Source organism: Ovis aries, chromosome X (genome assembly GCF_016772045.2).
Source record: "Ovis aries strain OAR_USU_Benz2616 breed Rambouillet chromosome X, ARS-UI_Ramb_v3.0, whole genome shotgun sequence".
Taxonomy (NCBI): domain Eukaryota; kingdom Metazoa; phylum Chordata; class Mammalia; order Artiodactyla; family Bovidae; genus Ovis; species Ovis aries.
This window is the reverse complement of record NC_056080.1, coordinates 115,296,204-115,314,749: the sequence shown is the minus strand read 5'-3', so window position 1 is coordinate 115,314,749 and position 18,546 is coordinate 115,296,204.

The following is an 18,546-nucleotide window of genomic DNA, read 5'->3' as shown; positions in this document are numbered from 1 at the left end:
TCTGCTATTGTGTTTTCATCAAAGAACAACTTCTGGGGTAGCTACCCCAGTTGTAATGTCAGTGGGTGGTTGAAAAATACCAACTTTAAGATTGGCCAAAGAAGAAGCTAATTAGGAAGGCAAATCTATGTCATTCCCCTCCCACCCAAATAGAACACACTCTGAAAACCATGGACTTTGGTTTTTTGATTATGCATGCTTTGCAGCTATTTGGCCAACTGCTTTCTTCCATTACTATGGATAATTAGGATGAGAAAATCCATGGAAAATCCATCCTGTGATTCCCAGACTGCACTGATGGCTCTTTATGCTGAACTCTCACAGAACTTGCTGTTCATGCTCTGGAGTCAGAGCTGGGGTCAAGTCCTGACTCTGGCTAAGTTTGTGAGGTATAATAACTGTATCGTCATTTTGTGGGAAAATGTCTTTTGTTCTTAGGAGATTCATGCTGAAGTATTCAGAGGTGAAGTAGAATGATGTCTGCAATTTATGCTAAAAAAATAGTTCAGAAAAAAATGTGTAGGGGTGTGTGTGTGTATGTATAAGATGGAGACAGAGAAAGGGGATGATAAAGTAAAGGTGGTAAAGTATTAACAGGTGGTGAATCTAGGTGAAGCAATATGCATATTATACTATTCTTTCCACTTTCCAGTAGCTTTGAGGTGTCTACAAAGTTAAAAGTTGGGAACAAAATCTTAGCTCTGCCTGCTTTTATGAAATGTGTAGCAACAAATTATTTACTCCTTGCAAATCTGAGTTCCCTCAGCTCTGCTGCTGCTAAGTCACTTCAGTCGTGTCTGACTCTATGCGACCCCATAGACAGCAGCCTACCAGGCTCCCCCATCCCTGGGATTCTCCAGACAAGAACACTGGAGTGGGTTGCCATTTCCTTCTCCAATGCATGAAAGTGAAAAGTGAAAGTGAAGTCGCTCAGTCATGTCTGACTCTTTGCGACCCCATGGACTGCAGCCTACCAGGCTCCTCTACCCATGGGATTTTCCAGGCAAGAGTACTGGAGTGGGGTGCCATTGCCTTCTCCGCCCTCAGCTCTACAATGGAGATATTCAATAGAGCCTATCTCATAGGGTTGGCAAGAGGATTAAAATGAGATAACGAATGTAATGCCATAAGCATAGTGTACGTTCCTTAGGAAGGTCTCAGTAACTGAGTGGAATTGCTATTATCATGCTGTGGTCATTTAACATTTGGTTATATACTGGTTTTGTTTGTATTGTTCTTCAGTTCAGTTCAGTTCAGTGGCTCAGTCGTGTCTGACTCTTTGCGACCCCATGAATTGCAGCACGCCAGGCCTCCCTGTCTATCACCAACTCTTGGAGTTCACTCAAACTAAAGTCCATCGAGTCGGTGATGACATCCAGCCATCTCATTCTCTGTCATCCCCTTCTCCTCCTGCCCCCAATCCCTCCCAGCATCAGAGTCTTTTCCAACGAGTCAACTCTGCATGAGGTGGCCAAAATATTGGAGTTTCAGCTTCAGCATCAGTCCTTCCAAAGAACACCCAGGACTGATCTCCTTTAGAATGGACCGGTTGGATTTCCTTGCAGTCCAAGGGACTCTCAAGAGTCTTCTCCAACACCACAGTTCAAAAGCATCAATTCTTTGGCACTCAGCTTTCTTCACAGTCCAACTCTCACATCCATACATGATCACTGGAAAAACCACAGCCTTGACTAGACAGACCTTTGTTGGCAAAGTAATGTCTCTGCTTTTGAAAATGCTGTCTAGGTTGGTCATAATTTTCCTTCCAAGGAGTAAGCGTCTTTTACTGTTCTTAAGGTATTTCAAATGCATGTATCCTGTTTCCTTAACTTTGATTGAAGTCTTCAGCGGGTAAGATGCATTTCTTACATTTTTTGTTGTATCTACCATCGCAGCTGGCACAGCACTTTGTGAGTCATAGATAGTGAACAAAGTGATTTTTGAATTGACTTAAAGGTTACTGTTCTGTGGGATCTATGGTCAGTCATAACATTGACCTGAAAATGATCACATGCCCAAGGGCATGTTGTTTATGACAGACCAGTAGAAGAGAATGGTAGTGTTGCATGGTGCGAGCTGAGTAAGAAGATACGACTATAAAAACAACAATTTGGGAAATAGATTTTTTTTTAAGTCTTAAAATTGAAGGTAGATACCTTCATGCATATCCAGACTTTGGGGGAAAGTGTCACCTTTTGTCAATACCAGGAAGACATGCGTTCCATTACTTGGCTTTCAGGATGGGGATGATTTCTGCTAAGAAAGGTGGGCACATCCTTAGGATGCCAGGTCAATAAGACAGATTTCCAGGGGTAGCAGGGCACAGCTGCTCCCTCCCCATGAAAGAGGGGTGCAAGTAACTCCCCCAGTTCTTAGATAAATGCCTCCATCGCTTTGGGAGGGAATCTGAGCTTCCTGGTTCTAATCAGTGATATCAGTGAGTCTAAAACATGCTGGGTACATTCAGCTGAAACCTTCAGGATGGGCTTTAAAATCAGACCAAGATTTTTAAACATCTTGCTCTTGAAAAAAAAAAAATCTAATCACTAAGGCCTTAAATAGAGAATAGTGAGACTCACTCACTTCTGAGCAGATGCAAACCATTCAGAAGGTTCCTCTCAATCCCTGTGGCTTGTGGCTTCTGTCTCCTCCTTGCTCTTTCTCTCTTCCCTCTATTTTCTGAGTCTCAATGTATTCTCGCTAAGAATGGCAAAGAAATAGTTTAGGGCTTGGGAAAGAGAAAAACAAAGCAGTTTAGAGTCTGGGTCCACATGACCTTGCTGACCACAGCATCTCAGATGGAGTGATCCCTCAGAAAGCCTGGGAGGATAAGCTAAAGAGCTGACTTACAGCTTCTGTGGAGCCATCCACCCGAACATCCAAGTGCCTTCAGAAAATCTGCCCTCATAGCACCCTAGGGAATCTGGGGGCAGGTGAGATTCAGGAATTAAAGACCAACAGAGCCAGAGCTATCTCTAAGGGAGATGAACGGAGGGAAACTATACTTGGTGGAGCAGGGACCTCCCCGAGTCCCCAACATTTTTAAACAAGTTCAAGTTGGATGCAAATTCACATTCAGGACAGAGTTGGTATGGATGGGGAAGGGCAAGCCAGAAAGATACTGTGATGGGAGTTGGGGGAGGAAAGGATGCCTTCCTGGAATTGGAGGGCTGAAAGGGAGGCATGCTTACATAATGATGCTTACAAAGCCATTGGTTAATGGTAGACCACAGTCAACTTCTTCCTTCAAATCCTCGTCCACTTTCCCTCCCCTTCGCCTTCCTTCTCCTCTCCCTCCCCCATCAGGCAGTCTTCAGAGTCACTGAATATCTCCTTCTGTCTCTCCACACCTCGGATTGGGGGAGGGAACAACCGAGAAAGTCACTATCACTTTCCACACTCCAGATTTAGAGGAAGTGTGCACTGTATAGAATGTTTAGAATGTAGTGTTATTGCTTCCAGGCTCTGTATCCAGTAACACAAACCTGTCTCCAGCTGTGGTCCTAGTGGACCCGCCTGGCTGAGTAGAGATGTTTGTAAACAGACCCTTTGTGAAATGTTTCTAAACACACACCCATCCATCTGCCTGCCTGCTTGATCTGCCTGTGTTTCAGATTTTTCTTTTCCTGAGTGGAAACTGGAGCTCAAATGGGGCCAGTGGTGTTGGGAGCAAAGCTGTCAGGAAGTGGGAGACCCTTTCCAGTTTCTTACTGGATGCCTTCATTTCCTTTCTCCTGACTGTGTGAAAACTCTAGAATGACCCCTCCCCACTCTCCCCAGCTCCCTGGCCCTGGAGCCTGAGGAAGCAGCAGTGCTCAGGAAAGAGGAGGAACCCAATCTTCATAAGCCCAGAGCTGGGAGGTGTGAGGCACCTGGCTGCCACCTCCGGGGTCGGAAGCACTGCCAAATTGCACCTCCCCTACAAGCATCACGGTCCAGAGTCTGCAGCCCTCTTCCACCCTGCCGTCAGCCCAGAGATGCCACCCCCATTGGAGGAAGGAGACTTGCTTGGCACAGAAGGTGGGATTTTTCACCACCTAGTCAGGCAGGGAACTGTTTTGGCTTCCTTGCCCAAGCAGCTGAGAAGAAAGCAGCCCCCTGGTCTGGAATCAGTGATTCACACAGGCCAACCCAAACAGCCTCCTGCTCTCATTTTATTTCCTTCATTGCTTAACATCCTGGAGAAGGGAGTTCCTAACCCTTCCCTCCTAGGCCCCTGGCATCCTGAGTTGAATGACTGGTCAGTGCGACAAGTAAAGGCATGTAGCCAGGGCAGCTGGTCTCCAAAGACTCCCAAGAAAGAAAGAAAAAGTGGTTGAAAAGTTCTAATGGTACACAAAGGTATAAAATGATGAAACTTACAAGCCCCTCTGCCCTTCATTCCCAGCAAGTCCATATCCTACTTCTTGGATTCCTTCTTGCATATATGGTTTGGGTTCTTTTTATTTACAAAAACAAAAGGCAAACAAACACACAAAAATGAATCATGCTCTACCCTGCTTTTTCATCTTTTTCCCACCTGGTAGGCAATCTTGTGGGGGCTGTTCTCCATTTCTATAATTTTGTCATTTCAAGAATGTTATATAAATAAAATCATACAGAATTGTACAAGCACTATGGAAAATAGTATGAAGTTTCCTCAAAAATTAAAATAGAGCTACCATATGATCTGAGCTTCCCTGGTAGCTCAAATGGTAAAGAATCTGCCTGCAATGCCGGAGGCCCAAGTTTGATCCCTCGGTTGGGAAGATCCCCTGGACAAGGGAATGGATACCCACTCCAGTATTCTTGCCTGGAGAATTCCACGGACACAGGAGCCTGGTGCGCTACAGTCCATGGGGTCACAAAGAGTCAGACACGACTGAGCTACTAACAGTTTCACTTTCTTTCTTTACCATATGATGCAGTGATCCCACTCTGAGTATATACACAAAGAAGAGGGAATCACTATTTCAAAGTCATATCTGCACTTTCATGTATATTATCCACAATAGCCAAGACATGGAAACAACCTAAGGGTCCATCAACAGATGAACAGATAAAGAAAATATCACACACACACAAAAGAATATTATCCAGTCATGAAAAAAGAAAGAAATCCTGCCATTTATGACAACATGGATGGATCTTGAAGGTCTTATGCTTAGCAAAATAAGGCAGACACAAGTACTGTACAATCTCATATATACGGAACCTAAAAAAGTTGAATTCATAGAAATAGAATGCTGGTTGCCTGGGGCTGGGAAGTGGGAGAAATGGGGAGATGTTGGTAAAAGAGTACCAGCTTCCAGTTTTATGAATAAGTTCTGGGGATCTAATGTACTGCATTGCAATTATAGTTAACAAAACTGTATTAGATATTGGGTTGGCCAAAAAGTTCATTTGGGTTTTCAGTCCCATCATATGGAAATACTTGAAAGTTGGTGAGAGAGTAAATCATAAATGTTCTCATCAAAAAAACAACCAAAAAAGTAATTATGTGAGGTGATGGAGGTGTTAACTATCTTTATTGCGGTAATCATTTCACAATATATACATGTATCAAAGCATCACATAATACATCTTAAACTTACATGATGTTATATATCAATTATATCACAATACAACTGAAAAAAATCATACAAGACTTCTGGTTTTTGGTTCTGCACATAAGAAGCTTAGGTGTCACCACTCTGTTCTAACAAGTAGAAAGCTGAACAAACTATAAAATCAATGACTCTTCCTAGATCCATAAGAGTGGGGAGGACTCAGGACAAACTGCTGCCCCCAAAACTGGAGAGGCAGACAAGCAAATACAGGGAGTGATGGCTCCCCAAAGCCAAGATTCATAGGCATAAACTGCTCCACAAATCAGTGCTGGGGCAGGAAAACCTGAACAAATTATTGCCAGCTTCATGTGGACAACTCTGAGTCACAGCTAGGGCTTACTAAGAAAAATAGAAAGGGTACAAATTACTAGTATCAGAAATGAAAGAAGGACAAGCAATAAATACTGGAGAGGGTATGGAGAAAAGGGAACTCTCCCACGCTAATGGTAAGAATGTACATTGGTACATCTACTTTGAGGAGATACCCCATGTTCAAGGGCAAAGGAGAAGCCACAGCAAGACAATAGGAGGGGCGGAATCACATTTAGAATCAAACCCCATACCTACCAGAGACATTCAAGGGACTCAAACACACCTTGTGTGCAGCAGGGCCCAGAGACCCACAGAGACTGAGACAGAACTGTGTTTGAGTATCTTCTGAGGAGGTACGGGTCAACAGTGGCCTGCTGTCGGGGCAGGGGCTCTGGGTGCAGCAGACCTGGGTATGGCATAAGCCCTCTTGGAGGGGGTCACCATTAATCCCACCATAGAGCTGCCAGAACTTACATAGGACTGGGGAAACAGATTCTAGGAGAGCACAAACAGAACCTTGTGCACACCAGGACCCAGGAGAAAGGAGCAGTGACCCCACAAGAGACTGACCCAGACTTGCCCGTGAGTGTCCAGGAGTCTCCAGTGGAGGCTTGGGTTGGTGGTGGCCTGCTGCAGAGGTGGGGGCACTAAGTGAAGCAGCGCATGGGACCTTTTGAAGACAGTTGCCATTACCTTCATTACCTCCACCATAGTTTGGCCTCAAGTCAAATAACACAGCCCCACCCTTCAACAGAAAATTGGATTAAAGATTTACTGAGCATGGCCCCACCATCAGAACAAGACTCAGTTTCCCCCCCCCCCAGACAGTCTCTCCAATCAGGAAGCTTCCATAAGCTTTACTCTTATCCTTCTCCATCAGAGAGCAGACAGACTGAAAACCACAATTACAGAAAACTAACCAATCTGATCACATGGACCACAGCCTTGTCTACCTCAATGAAACTATGAGCCATGCCGTGTAGGGCCACCCAAGACAGACAGGTCATGGTGGAGAGTTCTGACAAAACATGGTCCACTGGAGAAGGGAATAGTAAACTGCTTCAGTATTCTTGCCTTGAGAACCTCATGAACAGTATGAAAAGGACACTGAAGATGAACTCCCCAGGTTGGTAGGTGCCCAATATGCCACTGGAGACCAATGGAGAAATAACTCCAGAAAGAATGAAGAGATGGAGCCAAAGCAAAAAAGTACCCAGTTGTGGATGGGACTGGTGATGGAAGTAAAGTCCAATGCTGTAAAGAGCAATATTGCATAAGAACCTGGAATGTTAGGTCCATGAATCAAGGCAAATTGGAAGCGGTCCAATAGGAGATGGCAAGAGTGAACGTTGACATTTTAGAAATCAGTGAACTAAAATGGACTGGAATGGGTGAATTTAACTCAGATGACCATTATATCAATTACTGTGGGCAAGAATCTCTTAGAAGAAATGGAGTAGCCACCATAGTTAACAAAAGAGTCTGAAATGCAGTACTTGGAAGCAATCTCAAAAATGACAGAATGATCTCTGTTCATTTCCAAGGAAACCATTCAGTATCACAGTAATCCAAGTCTATGCCCCAACCAGTATCGCTGAAGAAGCTGAAGTTGAATGGTTCTATGAAGACCTACAAGACCTTCTAGAACCAACATCCCAAGAAGATGTCCTTTTCATTGTAGGGGACTGGAATGCAAAAGTAGGAAGTCAAGAAACACCTGGAGTAACAGGCAAATTTGGCCTTGAAGTACAGAATGAAGCAGGACAAAGGCTAATAGTATTCTGCCAAGAGAACGCACTGGTCGTAGCAAACACCCTCTTCCAACAACACAAGAGAAGACTCTACACATGGACATCACCGGATGGTCAACACCGAAATCAGATTGATTACATTCTTTGCAGCCAAAGATGGAGAAGCTGTATATAGTCAGCAAAAACAAAGAGCTGACTGTGGCTCAGATCATGAACTCCTTATTGCCAAATTCAGACTTAAATTGAAAGAAGTAGGGAAAACCACTAGACCATTCAGGTATGACCTAAATCAAATCCCTTATGACTATACAGTGAAAGTGAGAAATAGATTTAAGGGCCTAGATCTGATAGACAGAATGCCTGATGAACTATGGATGTAAGTTTGTGACATTATGCAGGAGATAAGAATCAAGACCATCCCCAAGAAAAAGAAATGCAAAAAGGCAAAATAACTGTCTGAGGAGGCCTTACAAATAGATGTAAAAAGAAGAGAAGTGAAAAGCAAAAGAAAAAAAGGAAAGATTTCATGCAAAGATGGGCACAATAAAAGACAGAAATGGTATGGACCTAACAGAAGCAGAAGCTATGAAGAAGAGGTCGCAAGAATACACAGAGGAACTATACAAAAAAGATCTTCACGACCCAGATAATCACGATGGTGTGATCACTGACCTAAAGCCAGACATCCTGGAATGCGAAGTCAAGTAGGACTTAGGAAGCTCACTACAAACAAAGCTAGTGGAGGTAATGGAATTCCAGCTGAGCTATTTCAAATCTTAAAAGATGATGCTGTGAAAGTTCTGCACTCAATATGCCAGCAAATTTGTAAAACTCAGCAGTGGCCACAGGACTGGAAAAGGTCAGTTTTCACTCCAATCCCAAAGAAAGGCAATGCCAAAGAATGTTCAAACTACCACACAAGTGCACTCATCTCACACACTAGCAAAGTAATGCTCAAAATTCTCCAAGCCAGGCTTCAACAGTATGTGAACCATGAACTTCCAGATGTTCAAGTTGGATTTAGAAAAGGCAGAGGAACCAGAGATCAAATTGCCAACATCTGTTGGATCATCAAAAAAGCAAGAGAGTTGCAGAAAAACATCTACTTCTGCTTTATTGACTATGCCAAAGCCTTTGACTGTATGGATCACAACAAACTGTGGAAAGTATACCTACAGAAAACCTAAATCCAAGATCATACCTGATGAGGAATTCAAAGCTTTCCCACTAAGATCAGGTATGAGACAAGGATGTCCTCTCACACCTCCACTTTTCAACATCATATTGGAAGTAGTAGCTAAATGCAATGACAAAAAAGGAAGTAAAACGTATACAAATTGGAAAAGAAGACACAAAACTGCCTTTGTTTGCAGATGACATGATTGTATAGGTAGAAAATCTGAACGAATTGACAAAAAGACTATCGGAATTAACAATTAGAGTTAAAGGTAGGGGCTTCTCTGATAGTTCAATTGGCAAAGAATCCACCTGCAATGCAGGAGACCTGGGTCTGATCCCTAGGTTGGGAAGATCTGCTGGAAAAGGGATAGGCTACCCACTCTAGTATTCTTGGGCTTCCCTGGTGGCTCAGCTGGGATAGAATCCACCTGCAATGTGGGAGATCTGGGTTTAATCCCTGGATTGAGAAGATCCCCTAGAAATGGAACGGCTACCCACTGCAGTATTCTGGCCTAGAGAATTCCATGGACAGTCCATGGGGTCGCAAAGAGTTGGACATGACTGAGCGACTTTCTCTTCGCTTATTGTTATAGATTGTAGGATACAACTCAAAAGAGTTGAAAACTTTTGTCCACACAAAAACCTGCACATTTATAGCAGCATTATCCAAAATTGCAAAACTTGGAAGCAAGCAAGATATCCTTCAATAAGTGAATGGGGGGGGGGGGACTTGCTTGGTGGTCCAGTGGTTAAGAATCAGCTTTGCAATGCAAGAGCTGTGGGTTCAATCCCTGGCTGGGGAAATAAGATCCCACATGCTGTGGAGCAACTAAGGCCACATGCCACAACTACTGAGCCATGTGCCACAACTAGAGAGTCAGTGTGCTGCAATGGAAGATCCCACATGATGCAACTGAGATCCAATGCAGCCAAATAAAAAAAAAATATTTTTAAAAAATGAGTGAATGGATAAATAAATTGTGGTACATCCAGACAACGGAATACTATTCAGTGCTAAAAACAAATGAGCTACCAATACACAAAGAGAACAGAAGAAATTTAAATTCATATTGCTTAATGAAGTAAGCTGCTATGGTCTGAATGTTTGTGTCCTCTCCAAATTCATATGTAGGAAATCTAAAGCACCAGGTGATGGTATTAGGAGGTGGGGCATTTCAGAGGTGATTAGGTCATGAGGGCAGAGCCCTCATGAGTGGGATTAGTGCCCTTATAAAAGAGGCCCCAGGACTAGGTCGACCCTTCTGCCATGTTCGATGACAGACCAAGAAGTCGGCAGTCTGCAACCTGGAAGAGGGTCTTCACCAGAAACCAACTGTACTAACACCCTGGTCTTGGAATTCCAGAACTATGAGAAATGTTCATCAGCCAACCAGTTTTTGGAATTTTGTTATAGCTGCTCAAATGGACTAAGGCAGAAGCCCATCTGAAAAGGCGACATCCTGTATGATTCATGATTCCCACAATATGACATTTTGGAAATGGCAAACTTTCAAGATGGTGAAAAATCAGTGGTTGCCAGGATTTGAGTGAGGGAGTAATGAACAGTCAGAGCACAGAGAATATTTAGCGTGGTGAAAATATTCTGTATGATACTATAATGGTGGATACATGTCATTATACATTTGTCCATACCCATAAAATGTACAAGACGAGGAGTGAACCATAATGTAAATGATGGTCTTTGGGCAATAATGATGTGTCAGTGTAGGTTCATCAACTGTAACAAATGTAGCTCTCTGCAGGAGGCTGTGCACGTGAGCAGCAAGGGATATATGGGCAATGTCTGTATCTTCCTTTTTTTTTTTTTTTTTAGTTTTTTATTTTTTAAATTTTAAAATCTTTAATTCTTACATGCATTCCCAAACATGAACCCCCCTCCCACCTCCCTCCCCATAACATCTTTCTGGGTCATCCCCATGCACCAGCCCCAAGCATGCTGCATCCTGCGTCAGACATAGACTGGCGATTCAATTCACATGATAGTATACATGTTAGAATGTCATTCTCCCAAATCATCCCACCCTCTCCCTCTCCCTCTGAGTCCAAAAGTCCGTTATACACATCTGTGTCTCTTTCCCTGTCTTGCATACAGGGTCATCATTGCCATCTTCCTAAATTCCATATATATGTGTTAGTATACTGTATTGGTGTTTTTCTTTCTGGCTTACTTCACTCTGTATAATCGGCTCCAGTTTCATCCATCTCATCAGAACTGATTCAAATGAATTCTTTTTAACGGCTGAGTAATACTCCATTGTGTATATGTACCACAGCTTTCTTATCCATTCATCTGCTGATGGACATCTAGGTTGTTTCCATGTCCTGGCTATTATAAACAGTGCTGCGATGAACATTGGGGTACATGTGTCTCTTTCAATTCTGGTTTCCTCGGTGTGTATGCCCAGAAGTGGGATTGCTGGGTCATAAGGTAGTTCTATTTGCAATTTTTTAAGGAATCTCCACACTGTTCTCCATAGTGGCTGTACTAGTTTGCATTCCCACCAACAGTGTAGGAGGGTTCCCTTTTCTCCACACCCTCTCCAGCATTTATTGCTTGCAGATATTTGGATCGCAGCCATTCTGACTGGTGTGAAGTGGTACCTCATTGTGGTTTTGATTTGCATTTCTCTAATAATGAGTGATGTTGAGCATCTTTTCATGTGTTTGTTAGCCATCCGTATGTCTTCTTTGGAGAAATGTCTATTTAGTTCTTTGGCCCATTTTTTGATTGGGTCGTTTATTTTTTTGGAGTTGAGCTGCAGAAGTTGCTTGTATATTTTTGAGATTAGTTGTTTGTCAGTTGCTTCATTTGCTATTATTTTCTCCCATTCAGATGGCTGTCTTTTCACCTTGCTTATATTTTCCTTTGTTGTGCAGAAGCTTTTAATTTTAATTAGATCCCATTTGTTTATTTTTGCTTTTATTTCCAGCATTCTGGGAGGTGGATCATAGAGGATCCTGCTGTGATTTATGTCTGAGAGTGTTTTGCCTATGTTCTCCTCTAGCAGTTTTATAGTTTCTGATCTTACATTTAGATCTTTAATCCATTTTGAGTTTATTTTTGGAACATTATCCTCAATGGTGAAAAATTGAAAGCATTTCCCCTAAAGTCAGGAACAAGACAAGGGTGCCCACTTTCACCGCTACTATTCAACATAGTTCTGGAAGTTTTGGCCACAGCAATCAGAGCAGAAAAAGAAATAAAAGGAATCCAAATTGGAAAAGAAGAAGTAAAACTCTCACTGTTTGCAGATGACATGATCCTCTACATGGAAAACCCTAAAGACTCCACCAGAAAATTACTAGAGCTCATCAATGAATATAGTAAAGTTGCAGGATATAAAATCAACACACAGAAATCCCTTGCATTCCTATACACGAATAATGAGAAAGTAGAAAAAAAAATTAAGGAAACAATTCCATTCACCATTGCAACGAAAAGAATAAAATACTTAGGAATATATCTACCTAAAGAAACTAAAGACCTATATATAGAAAACTATAAAACACTGATGAAAGAAATCAAAGAGGACACTAATAGATGGAGAAATATACCATGTTCATGGATTGGAAGAATCAATATAGTGAAAATGAGTATACTACCCAAAGCAATTTACAAATTCAATGCAATCCCTATCAAGCTACCAGCCACATTTTTCACAGAACTAGAACAAATAATTTCAAGCTTTGTATGAAAATACAAAAAACCTCGAATAGCCAAAGCAATCTTGAGAAAGAAGAATGGAACTGGAGGAATCAACTTGCCTGACTTCAGACTCTACTACAAAGCCACAGTCATCAAGACAGTATGGTACTGGCACAAAGACAGACATATAGATCAATGGAACAAAATAGAAAGCCCAGAGATAAATCCACACACATATGGACACCTTATCTTTGACAAAGGAGGCAAGAATATACAATGGAGTAAAGACAATCTCTTTAACAAGTGGTGCTGGGAAAACTGGTCAACCACTTGTAAAAGAATGTATCTTCCTTTTAATTTTGCTGTGAACCTAACACTGCTCTTAAAAAAGGAAGTCTATACCAAAAATAAACAAATTAAAATAAATGGAAAAAAGTCATAGTGGAAAGTGGCATGGGTGAATTAAAACAACCCATATGCTGCAAAAGTGTTCTGAATGGAGGGCATCAACTGAAAAAATGTCTTGGAGGCTCTTTCACACCTATTCTGTTTAATCTGGAGAGTGCTCACTTTATCTCTAGCCTGGTCTTATTTGACTGAGCATAGCCTCAGGAGTCCAGACATTGCCGGCACCCTCCTCCACCAGACTTTTTATCTGAACTTTTTTCTCCTGTACACAGCAAACTAGCTTCTGATGGGTGACAGTCAATCAAAATCAATCAAATAACAAAAACCCTGTTAGGGTTGGTGTTAAAAAGCTCCGAAATCGCAGTACCTTAAAGCTATGGGAGAAGACACATTTTAGGGTCTTAAGGAAATCCTTTCTTTCCTAAAGGAAATCAACTCTGAATACTCATTAAAAGGACTGATGCTGAAGCTGAAGCTCCAATACTTTGGCCACTTGATGCGAAGACCTACTCATTCAAAAAGGCCCTGTTTCTGGGAAAGTTTGAAGGCAGGAGGAGAAGGAGATGACAGAGGATGAGATGGTTGGATGAGATCACCGATTCAATGGACATGAACTTGGGCAATTTCTGGAGATTGTGAGGGACAGGGAGGTCCAGCACGCTGCAGTTCATGGGGTGGCAAAAAGTCGGACATGACTTGGCGACTGAACAGCAACAATGGACATCTTAGCCACTGCAATAGATTTTTCAGTTAGGGCAATTTTCCACTGCCTTATATTGGAAAAGTTGGATATATAAGCAGATAATAGCGAGATCATATGGTGTATGACAATAGAACTGTGACCCATACCTCTGTAACAACCAGCTGGGACATCAAACCACGAGCTCTCAATAATCAGCCCAGATTTCCTATTTTTGCCACTATTCCACCTCCCACACCCTCAACACTTCCAACTCAGGAATAGCCAGAGGAAGCTAAATAGGCTTCACAAACCAATTGTATAGGATATCCTGCTTCTAGTTAGCCCACCTCCAGCTTCCCCATGGAAACAGCCTCTAGTCCGGTTGTACCTGAAGCCTTCCCCTCTTTTCACCGTAAAGCTTTCCCCCTCCTCTGCCGACCTCAGAGTCTCTGCCAGATGAGGATGGCTGACTCCCTGGTGTAGTGAGCACTGAATCAGTAGTGTCTTTGGTTCTCACTTGGGTGGTGTTTATTTATTTGCACAATGCCATACCACATTGCTGGCTGCCTGCTCCAAGCTTGCTATGTGCTATTGGCCAGGGCAGCCCAGAATGTGTATACTGGCACACTTGAACCAGCACAACCACATCATAATACAGAACTTTAATGGTTAAGTCTGTAACCATTAACCACCCCAGGGGCCTTTTGGCAACTTGCTGTAGTGATTTTAAAAATATACTGATATTGAAGGCAGATCCTTCAGCGTTTATTAGCAGCATGACCTCAGGCATGTTACTTACCCTCCCAGGTGTCAGTTTCCACAACTATCCATGGAGGCAGTAGTGTCCTCTGGACTTCTTTCATAGAGTTGTTACATCACAGAAGGGACACAGTGTCAACCTAGAGGGGTATATAAGTGCTTGAGTTCCTGACCTTCAGAACCATGGTCCTAGCCAGCTGCTGATCCGTGGGCTGAAAAGGAAACACTTAGTGACCTGCAGAGCTTTCATGTGTGAGACCGGGGATCAGGCTCTGGCTCACCTCTCTCTGGGAGAGGGAGAGGTTAGCACACATAGCTTTTCCTGCCTATTTGGCCCCCGAGCTAGGGAAAGAATAGGCTCCTTTGTGTGCAAAAAGATTTATTGATGAATGAATGAAAAGAAGAATGAATGAAAGAAGAAGAACTAAAGAGCCTCTAGACGAAAGTGAAAGAGGAGAGTGAAAAAGTTGGCTTAAAGCTCAACATTCAAAAAATTAAGATCATGGCATTTGGTCCCATCATTTCCTGGCAAATAGATGGGAAAACAATGGAAACAGTGAGAGACTTTATTTTGAGGGGCTCCAAAATCACTGCAAATGATGACTGAAATCATGAAATTAAAAGATATTTGTTCCTTAGAAGAAAAGCTATGACCAACCTAGACAGCATATTAAAAAACAGAGACATTGCTTTGCTGACAAAGGTCCATCCAGTCAAAGCTACGGTTTTTCCAGTAGTCAAGTATGGATGTAAGAGTTGGACCATAAAAAAAGCTGAGTGCCAAAGAATTGATGCTTTTGAACTGTGATGTTGGAGAAGACTCCTGAGAGTCCCTTGGCCAGCAAGTAGGTCAAATCAGTCCATCCTAAAGGAAATTAGTCCTGAATATTCATTGGAAGGACTGATGCTGAAGCTGAAGCTCCAATATTTTGGCCACCTGATGCGAAGAACTGACTCATTGGAAAAGACCCTGATGCTGGGAAAGATTGAAGGGAGGAGGATGACAGAGGGGATGACAGAGGACGAGATGGTTAGATGGCATCACCGACTCGATGGACATGAGTTTGAGCAAGCTCCAGGAGTTGGTGATGGACAGGGAAGCCTGGCATGCTATAGTCCATGGGGTTGCAAAGAGTCGGACACGACTGAGCGACTGAACTGACTGACTGAATGAAAAGATTCAAGGATCATTGTTTTATTTCTGATTTGGCCACCAATTGGGGCTTTTGATTAGGCATTTAAGCTTTGAGTCTCAATTTCCCCATTGGTAAAATAGTAACAATAATCCCCACCCTTTCTGTCTGACTGGTCATTACCAGGATCTGGTGGAATAATGTGCGTAAATCTCTGTTTTAATTTTTAAGCGTTATGTAGATACAAGGAACTATTCCTAGGGGACATAGGGCTTCCCTGATGGCTCAGAGAGTAAAGAATCTGCCTGCAATGCAGGAGACACAGAAGATGCAGATTCGATCCCTGGGTTGGGAAGATCCCCTGGAGAAGGAAATGGCTACCCACACCAGTATCTTTGCCTAGGAAATCCCATGGACAGAGGAGCCCAGCAGGCTACAGTCCATGGAGTTGCCAAGAGTCAGACATGGCTTAGTGACCCATATTCCTAGGGAACGCACATTAACAATTGGAGACCTGGCAGAGAGAGTCCAATGTGAAGGGCACATCTTTTTTCTTCATGTCTTGTGGCTGGACTCCAAAGCCCATGGTCTGTCTGTACCAAGAGCCCTGTGCCTGGCACAGGCCTCTCCCTGATTCCTCATGATCTTACTGTGCCCCTGAGCTGGCCTGTCCAGGTCAATGAACCCTCACCATTCTCTGAATATGCCCAGAAATGAAAACTACCTCTTGTCTCTTTACAGCACTTACCAGTTTTCTGGACTTCCTCACACCTTGGCTCCTGTGAAATGGGTAAATGTATGGGTTTTTTCGTTTGTTTGTTTGTTTTGACTTTATTTTTTAATTGAAGGATAAATGCTTTACAGAATTTTGTTGTTTTCTGTCAAACATCAACATGAATCAGCCTTATGTATAGATATGTCCCCTCCCTCCCATCTCCCTCCCCATCCCACCCCTCTAGGTTGATATAAAGCCCCTGTTTGAGTTCCCTGAGACATGAATGTATGGGTTTTAAGGCCAGGCTGCTTGGTAAAATCTCAGCTCTGGCACCTATTGGCCTCAGGCAAGTCACATACTCTCCATAACCCAGTTTTCCCATTTATAAAATAAGGATGAAAATAAAATAGTACCTACTTGACAGTTTTGTCTGAAGATTAAATGAGTTAATATGTGTAAACAGAACAGTGTCTGACACTTATCAAGTGCTTGATAAGTGTTTGTTATTATTATTATTGGGCAGGGCAGGGTGTGTTATCCTCATTTTAGTCAAAGTCAATTGTAGAACTAGGGGAACAGGACTGGAATCCTTGTTCAAAGAAAAGTCATTCTATAAAAATGAATGTACCCAAAGTATGGGAGAAAGTATTTGCAAACTGTATATCTGATAAGCAATTAATATCCAGAATATATAAAGAACCCCTACAATTCAACAACAAAAAATAAACCACCTAATTTAAAACATGGGCAAGAGAATCAAATAGACATTGCTATAAAGAAGATATACAAACAGCCAATAAGCCCATGAAAATTACAAATGACTTCTAGAATCTTGAGCAAATACCTGGTTGACTTTTGGAATATCCACACTTGACTGGAAGGAGTCAAGAAGTGATCTGGGATCTTTTAATTGCCCTCACGATTTAGGAGAATGTTTACGTAAATAATAGGAATTTTTGAGTGGATATGTGATGTGTTATGAATGGTGGATATGTAGATATTGGGAAGGAGAAAGTATAAAACCTTATATAGCACCAAAATCTGTCCTTATAAATGTATTAAGAGTAAAAAGATTGTTTTTTAAATATGTCAGTAAGTAAGTAAGTAAGTGAAGTCTCTCAGTCGTGTCCGACTGTTTGCGACCCCGTGGACTGTAGCCTAGGAAATAAACATAGGATCCAGCAATCCCTCCTCAGAAACATTTCTCAGCTGCGCCTCTCTCATTATCCAGCTGCCTACTGGATATCAGGGCTTCCTTGGTGGCTCAGTGATAAAGAATCCACCTGCCAATGCAGAAGATGTGGGTTCAATCCCTGGGTCAGGAAGATCACATGGGGAAGAAATGGCAACCCACTCCAGTCTTCTTGCCTGAGAAATCCCATGGACAGAGGAGCCTGGTGGGCTACAGTCCATGGGGTCACAAAGAGTCAGACACAGTTTGGTGACTAAACAACAAAAACAACTGGACATCTCCACCTGGATGTCCCATAGACACTTCAAACTCAGCTTGTCCAAAACTGAACTTGTTTTCTCTCCTTAATCCACAATCCAGAGACGGCAGAAGAGACACAGATGTGTAGAGCGGACTTTTGGACTCTGAGAGAGAGGGAGAGGGTGGGATGATTTGGGAGAATGGCATTGAAACATGTATACTATCATGTAAGAAATGAATTGCCAGTCTATGTTTGATGCAGGATACAGGATGCTTGGGGCTGGTGCATGGGGATGATCCAGAGAGATGATATGGGATGGGAGGTGGGAGGGGGATTCATGTTTGGGAACACATGTACACCCGTGGTGGATTCGTGTCAATGTATGGCAAAACCAATACAGTATTGTAAAGTAAAATAAAGTAAAAATAAATTTTTTTAAAAAAAAGAAAAAAATCCACAATCCCCTAAACCTTCCCCTCCCACCTAAGATCCCAGTCACAGATTAGGAAGTCATCCTCAGCTCCATCTTCTCTCTCAACACCCCACTGTCAGCTAATCAATAAACTACAGATTTAAACTACCAAATAGATCTCCAATCCACCTGTAGCTCAGTCTCCAAGATACTGCCCCAACTCATCAACTCTCAGTGGACCAGAGAAATTTATTCTCAATAGTTTTCTGGCTATTACTCAGCACATTCCATCCCCTCCATCCATAAAACCACCAGAGGGAAAATTCTAAAACTCAGATTCATCCAAGTCAATATCTGTTTTCAAATTATTCCCCTGCCTCCCTAGGGCCTTCAACGTAGAGTGGGAAAACTTGGTGAGACACAAGCAATGGCCCCTGCTATACTGTACTCAACACCCCAACATTCCCACAGGGGCCTCAAACCATTTATATCAACTAGAGGAGGAAC